This window comes from Mobula birostris, chromosome 9 (genome assembly GCF_030028105.1).
Source record: "Mobula birostris isolate sMobBir1 chromosome 9, sMobBir1.hap1, whole genome shotgun sequence".
NCBI lineage: Eukaryota > Metazoa > Chordata > Chondrichthyes > Myliobatiformes > Myliobatidae > Mobula > Mobula birostris.
Window position 1 is genome coordinate 37,784,905 of NC_092378.1, and position 8,410 is coordinate 37,793,314.

Here is an 8,410-nt window from a genome sequence, read left to right on the forward strand (position 1 = left end):
ACCATCAATCATTCGTCACGCATCACTTGATGTGTCACCGCGCAGGCGTCCGTTTGCGGATTCTTACCGGAAGTTTCGCAGCGGGGAGCTCAGCGTGTGTTTTTTTGACTTACTCCACTGTCCCCCCAAACAAAAGGGATCGTTCTTTTGAAAGTTGATGTTAGCTATTTCAATCAGTCTCAGCTGTAACATTTTCTACCAAAAATTCATAAAACTACAGATATTTTAAATCTGATCTAGACACTAGATCCTTCATCAAGACTGAGGGAATAGGGAAAATCTGACTTTCAAGGCTGCCCTGGTTTCTTCTCACTTTGTTTGCCTTTCCGACCCTCAACTGTAGATGATTATTTCTGCCGATCATTTCATCTCATCGGGTTCCATCTATCACCTCTCAGCCCTTCTCCAACTGCTGGATCCTAGCAATCTTCTCTCAGTCATGATGCAGGGTCTCAAGCCAAATTGTCAATATACACATTTTCCATCGACAGCTATTGCTTGATCTCCTCCCTTTCTGCTTCTTATTTGTTCCTTTACCTTGCTCCAGTTTGTCTCAATGAAGCAGCAGTTCGCCTGCACATTCACTAGCTACAACATAATGTCACTTACACCAAAGAAAACCAACTAAAGATTTTACCACTGCTTTGGAGCAAGATCCAGTTATCTATTACTTCTATTCCTGACCACTATCACTGCATCTGACTGTGACCTCCTGCATTATTCCAACAAGGCCCAATACAATCTTGGAGAAGAGCCCCTCATTTTAACATTGCGGTATATTGCAGTCTTCAGATATCAACGCTAAATGTAGTAATTTCAGATTTTTATTTGCTATTTGCATCAGAACAGACTAAATCTCAATAAAGGGATTAACTGACTTAACAGACAGTAACAGCACTCTTATTTTAATTGCAAGTTTCAGCTATAGATCTGAAGCAACACACACAAAATGCTGGAAGAACACCAGCCAGGCAGCATCTACGGAACAAGTAAATAGTCAACATTTAGGGCCAAAACCCTTCTTCAGGACTGGTAAGGAAGGGGAGCAGTCAGAATAAGGAGGTGGGGGGAGGGGAGGAAGAAGTGCAAGGTAGCAGGTGATAGGTGAAACTAGGAGAGGGGGAGTAGGGAATTAAAGAGCTGGGAAGTTGACTGGTAAAAAGATAACGGAGAAGTAGGAATCTGATAGGAGAGGATAGAAGACCTTGACTAACACCAGGAGGAGTACCAGAGGGAGGTGATGGGCAGGTAAGGAGATAAGGTGAGAGGGCGAAACAAGAATGGGGAATGGTGAGGGGGCAGGCAATTGCTGGAAGTTTGAGAAGTCAATGTTCATGCCGTCAGGTTGGAGGCTACCCAGACGGAATATAAGGTGTTGCTCCTCCAACCTGAGTGTGGCCGCATTGCAGCAGTAGAGGAGGCCATGGACTGAAATGTCGGAATGAGAATGGGAAGTGGAATTGAAATGGGTGGCCACCTGGAGATCCTGCTTTTTCTGGTGGACGGAGCATAGGTGCTTGGCAAAGCGAGCTCCCAACCTACATTGCTCCTCAGCGACATACAGGAGGCCAGGCCCATAGCACCAGATCCCAAAAGTAATGATCCCAACAGACTCGCGACTGAAGTGTCACCTCCCTTGAAAGGACTGATGGGGCTGTGAATGGTAGTGAGGAAGGTAGTGCAGGGGCAGGTGTGGCACTTGATCCTTGCAAGGATAAGTCTGCCAGAAAAAAGTATGATTTCCTTGTAGCCACCCATTTCAATCCCACTTCCCAATTGCGACGTATCAGTTCTTGGCCTCCTCTGCTGCTTCAATGAGGCCACACTCAGGTTATTATACTCCGTCTGGGTAGCCTCCAACCTGATGGCATGAACATTGATTTCTCAAACTTCTGGTAATTGCTTCTTCACCATTCCCTATTCCTGTTTCACTCTCTTACTATATTCTCCTTACCTGCCCATCACTTCCCCTTTCTTTCCATGGTCGTCTCTCCTCTATCAGATTGCCCCTCCTCCAGCCCTTTATCCCTTTCACCAATCAACTTCTCAGCTCTTTACTTCACCCCTCCTCTCCCCCCACCTTCCTACTCCCCTTCATTTCCAGTCCTGAAGAAGTATCTTGGTCCAAGACGTCAACTGTTTACTCCTGCAAACATGAGGAATTCTGCAGAAGCTGCAAATTCAAGCAACACACGTCAAAGTTGCTAGTTCTTCCTTCAGTTAGTCCTGACGAAGGGTCTCGGCCTGAAATGTCGACTGTACCTCTTCCTAGAGATGCTGCCTGGCCTGCTGCATTCACCAGCAACTTTGATGTATGCAATTGTTTACTCTTCGTCATACGTTTGTAGATGCAACCTGGCCTGCTGAGCTCCTCTAGTATTCCGTGTGGGTGTTGCTTTGGTTCTTCAGCATCTGCACTTGATCTAGCATTAGGAAATAAACCTGGTCAGGTGTCAGATCTCTCAGTGGGATAGCATTTTGGAGATAGAATAGTGATCACTATCTCCTTTACCATAGCTTTTGAGAGGGATAGGAACAGACAAGTTAGGAAAGCGTTTAATTGGAGTAAGGGGAAATATGAGGCTATGAGGCTATCAGGCAGGAATGGAAGCATAAATTGGGAACAGATGTTCTCAGAGAAATGTGGCAAATGTTCAAGGGATACTTGCGTGGAGTTCTGCATAGGTACATTCGAATGAGACAGGGAAAAGATGGTAGGGTGCAGGAACCGTGGTGTATAAAGGCTGTTGTAAATCTAGTCAAGAAGAAGAGCTTACAAAAAGTTCAAAAAACTAGGTAATGATAGAGATCTAGAAGATTATACAGCAAGCAGGAAGGAGCTTAAGAAAGAAATTAGGAGAGCCAGAAGGGGCCATGAGAAGGCCTTGGTGGACAGGATTAAGGAAAACCCCAAGGCATTCTAGAAGTATGTGAAGGGCAAGAGGATAGGATGTGAGAGAACAGAACCAATTAAGTATGATAGTGGAAAAGTGTGTATGGAACCAGATGAGATAGCAGAGGTACTTAATGAGTACTTTGCTTCAGTATTCATTATGGAAAAAGATCTTGGTGATTGTAGGGATGACTTACAGCGGACTGAAAAGCTTGAGCATGTAGATATTGAGAAAGAGGATGTGCTGGAGCTTTTGGAAAGCATTAAGTTGGATAAGTCACCGGGACCGGATGAGATATACCCCAGACTACTGTGGGAGGCGAGGGAAGAGATTGCTGAGTCTTTGGCGATGATCTTTGCATCATCAATGGAGATGGGAGAAGTTCCGGAGGATTGGAGGGTTGCAAATGTTGTTACATTATTCAAGAAAGGGAGTAGAGATAGCCCAGGAAAGTATAGACCAGTGAGTCTTACTTCAGTGGTTGGTAAGTTGATGGAGAAGATCCTGAGAAGCAGGATTTATGAACATTAGCAGAGGCATAATATGATTATGAATAGTCAGCATAGCTTTACGAAAGGCAGGTTATGCCTTATGAGCCTGATCGAATTTTTTGAGGATGTGACTGAACACATTGATGAAGGTAGAGTAGTAGATGTAATGTATATGGATTTCAGAAAGGCATTTGATAAGGTAGCCTATGCAAGGCTTATTGAGAAAGTAAGGAGGCATGGGATCCAAGGGGACACTGCTTTGGGGATCCAGAACTGGCTTGCCCACAGAAGGCAAAGAGTGGCTGTAGACTGGTCATATTCTGCATGGACGTCGGTGACCAGTGGTGTGCCTCAGGAATCTGTTCTGGGACCCCTTATAAATGACCTGCATGAAGAAGTAGAGGGATGAGTTAGTAAATTTACTGATGACACAAAGGTTGTAGGTGTTGTGGATGATGTGGAGGGCTGTCAGAGGTTACAGCAGAACATTGATAGCATGCAAAACTGGGCTGAGAAGTAACAGATGGAGTTCAACCTAGATAAGTGTGAAGTGGTTCATTTTGGTAGGTCAAATATAGTATTAATGGTAAGACTCTTGACAGTGTGGAGGATCAGAAGATCTTGTGGTCCAAGCCCATAGGACATTCAAAGCTGCTGCATAGGTTGACTCTGTGGTTAGGAAGGCATAGGGTGCATTGGCCTTCATCAATCATGGGATTGAGTTTAAGAGCCGTGAGGTAATGTCACAGCTATATAGGACCCTGGTCAGACCCCACTTGGAGTACTGTGCTCAGTTCTGGTCACCTAACTATAGGAAGGATGTGGAAACCACAGAAAGGGTGCAGAGGAGCTTTACAAGGTTGTTGCCTGGATTGGAGAGCCTGCCTTATCAGAATAAGTTGAGTGAACTCTGCCTTTTTTCCTTGGAGCGACAGAGGAGAGGTGACCTGATAGAGGTCTACAAGATGATGAGAGGTATTGATCGTGTGGATAGTCAGAGGCTTTTTCCCAGGGCTGAAATGACTAGCACGAGAGGGCACAGTTTTGAGGTGCTTGGAAGTAGGTACAGAGGAGATGTCAGGGGTAAAATTTTTTTGTTTTTTTTTAAAAAAAGAAACCAGAGTGTTGAGTGCGTGGAATGGGCTGCTGGCGACAGTGGTAGAGGCAAATAAAATAGCGTCTTTTAAGAGACTCCTGGACAGGTATATGGAGCTCAAAAAAAAGAGGCGATGGTTAACCCTAGGTAACTTCTAAGGCAAGGAAATATTCGGCACAGCTTTGTGAGCCAAAGGGCCTATATTGTGCTGTAGGTTTCGTATGCTTCTATATTCCGCAGATTTTCCTCATGTTTAGGAGTTATAGCTGACTTGGATTACAGATTTAACATAAGTTGTATTCCATTTGTCTTTATCTTTCTCCCCCTCCGTCCTTCCCTCCGTGAACCAAACCACTCAGTAATTTCTCAAATCCTGGCCTCATCCCAGGGGAGACATTTTTTGTCCTATTCAATTAGCTCCACCCCTCTGCAAATTAAACTAATTCTTTCTCTTTCTAGATATATCTGCTGTTAGTTACAGAGAACTTTCCTGTCAATCTCAATTAGATAAACGTCAAGCTAACATACATGAAATTCATTGTTTTGCAGTACCCTTTTACTTTGAAAACTACAAACTGCAAGCTCCAGTATTTAAATCATACTTTATGCTTTATTGTCACCAAACAATTGATACTAGAACGTACAATCATCACAGTGATTTGATTCTTCGCTTCTCACTCCCTGGATTACAAATATTAAATATTAAAAATATTAAGATAGTAAAAATTAGTAAATATTAAAAATTTAAATTATAAATCATAAATAGAAAATAGAAAAATGGAAAGTAAGGTAGTGCAAAAAAACTGAGAGGCAGGTCCGGATATTTGGAGGCTACAGCTCAGATCCAAGTCAGGATCCGTTTAGCAGTCTTATCACAGTTGGAAAGAAGCTGTTCCCAAATCTGGCCGTACGAGTCTTCAAGCTCCTCAGCCTTCTCCCGGAGGGAAGAGGGATGAAAAGTGTGTTGGCTGGGTAGGTCGTGTCCTTGATTATCCTGGCAGCACTGCTCCGACAGCGTGCGGTGTAAATTGAGTCCAAGGACAGAAGATTGGTTTGTGTGATGTGCTGTGCCATGTTCACGATCTTCTGCAGCTTCTTTCGATCTTGGACAGGACAACTTCCGTACCAGATTGTGATGCACCCTAGAAGAATGCTTCCTATGGTGCATCTATAAAAATTAGTGAGGGTTTTAGGGGACAGGCCAAATTTCTTTAGTTTTGTCAGCAAGTAAAGACGCTGGTGGGCCTTCTTGGCAGTGAACTCTGCTTGGCTGGACCAAGTCAGGTCATTTGTGATATTGACCCCGAGGAACTTAAAGCTTTTGACCTGTTCCACTTGTGCACCAATGATGTAAATTGGGTCATGCAGTCCCCTGCTCCTTCTGAAGTCAACAACCAATTCCTTTGTCTTGCTGACATTGAGGGATAGGTTATTGTCTTCGCACCATCCCACCAGGTTCTTAATTTCCTCTCTGTACTCAAACTCATCATTACCCAAGATACGGCCTACAATTGTTGTGTCTTCAGCAAACCTATATATTGATCTTGATGGAAACTTGGCTACACAATCATGGGTGTACGGTGAGTACAGCAGGCAGCTGAGTACACAGCCTTGGGGGGCACCGGTGCTCAGAGTGATTATAGAGGAGAGCTTGACCCCTATTTTTACAGCCTGGGTCCTGTCTGTGAGGACGTTGAAGACCCAGCTGCAGATCTGAGTGCTAAGGCCCAGGTTCTGGAGCTTAGAAATCAGTTTATTTGGAATGTTGGTATTAAAGGCAGAGCTGTAGTCAATGAAAAGGAATCTTACATATGTATCTTTATTTTCCAGGTGTTCTAAGGAGGAATGTAGGGCCAGAGAGATGGCATCTGCCATTGACCTGTTGCTCCGGTAGGCGAATTGCAAAGCGTTGAGGTTGACCAGTAGGCTATGGTTGACATGTGCCATAACCAATCTCTCGAAGCACTTCATAGCAATTGATGTCAGAGCCACAGTTTGATAGTCATTCAGACATGCCACCTTGCTCTTCTTCGGCACTGGGATTATCGTTGCCTTCTTAAAACACGAGGGGATCTTAGACTGAAGCAAGGAGCAGTTGAAGATGTCAACGAACACTCCAGCTAGCTCGCTTGCACAGGCCTGGAGAACCTGTCCTGGGACGCTATCTAGGCCTGTCACATTCCTTAGATTTATCTTCATAGAAGGATTTAGATAATTCCAGGCCATTGTGTATTTTCAAAGTTTCTGAAATGTTTTCTGCGAGCAACATTAATTGCAGCAGCCAATGTTAATCAAACATTTTCTGCTTTTGGTGACGCCGCAGATGTTATACTTTAATGATCTGCCCTCAGCTCCAATGATTGTTCCAAAAGTATGGATTTGGTCCTTTACCAGCAAACATACAATCTTGAAGCGATGAAACTAAGCAAAATTAAGTGTAATGGAGCAGTCAATAAAAGATATTACATCCATCAGATGCCAGTACTAAACAAAAAACTGTCGAGAACAAAGCATGAATAAACCCTATGTCCCCACTTAGGTGACTAGATTCCATAATATACACATACAGAATACAATGCAGATATCACAGGTGCATGGCTCCTACATTAATCTTCACTTGCAGGATGAAACTCATTGCTGTTCACCACACTCAATTACAATAAATGTGCACAGGTGATTAGTTACACTTTAAAATAACTAATGAGAGATGTGACTTCAACTTGTGTCGGAAAAACAGAGGACACAAAGACATGCAACACACATCAAAGTTGCTGGTGAACGCAGCAGGCCAGGCAGCATCTGTAGGAAGAGGTACAGTCGACGTTTCAGGCCGAGACCCTTCGTCAGGACTAACTGAAGGAAGAGTGAGTAAGGGATTTGAAAGTGGGAGGGGGAGGGGGAGATCCAAAATGATAGGAGAAGACAGGAGGGGGAGGGATAGAGCCAAGAGCTGGACAGGTGATAGGCAAAAGGGGATACGAGAGGATCATGGGACAGGAGGTCCGGGAAGAAAGACAAAGGGGGGGGGACCCAGAGGATGGGCAAGAGGTATATTCAGAGGGACAGAGGGAGAAAAAGGAGAGTGAGAGAAAGAATGTGTGCATAAAAATAAGTAACAGATGGGGTACGAGGGGGAGGTGGGGCCTTAGCGGAAGTTAGAGAAGTCGATGTTCATGCCATCAGGTTGGAGGCTACCCAGACGGAATATAAGGTGTTGTTCCTCCAACCTGAGTGTGGCTTCATCTTTACAGTAGAGGAGGCTGTGGATAGACATGTCAGAATGGGAATGGGATGTGGAATTAAAATGTGTGTCCACTGGGAGATCCTGCTTTCTCTGGCGGACAGAGCGTAGATGTTCAGCAAAGCGGTCTCCCAGTCTGCGTCGGGTCTCGCCAATATATAAAAGGCCACATCGGGAGCACCGGACGCAGTATATCACCCCAGTCGACTCACAGGTGAAGTGTTGCCTCACCTGGAAGGACTGTTTGGGGCCCTGAATGGTGGTAAGGGAGGAAGTGTAAGGGCATGTGTAGCACTTGTTCCGCTTACACGGATAAGTGCCAGGAGGGAGATCGGTGGGGAGGGATGGGGGGGAACGAATGGACAAGGGAGTTGTGTAGGGAGCGATCCCTGCGGAATGCGGGGGGGGGGGGGAGGGAAAGATGTGCTTAGTGGCGGTATCCCGTATCCCCTTTTGCCTATCACCTGTCCAGCTCTTGGCTCTATCCCTCCCCCTCCTGTCTTCTCCTATCATTTTGGATCTCCCCCTCCCCCTCCAACTTTCAAATCCCTTACTCACTCTTCCTTCAGTTAGTCCTGACGAAGGGTCTCGGCCTGAAACGTCGACTACACCTCTTCCTACAGATGCTGCCTGGCCTGCTGCATTCACCAGCAACTTTGATGTGTGTTGCTTGAATTTCCAGCATCTG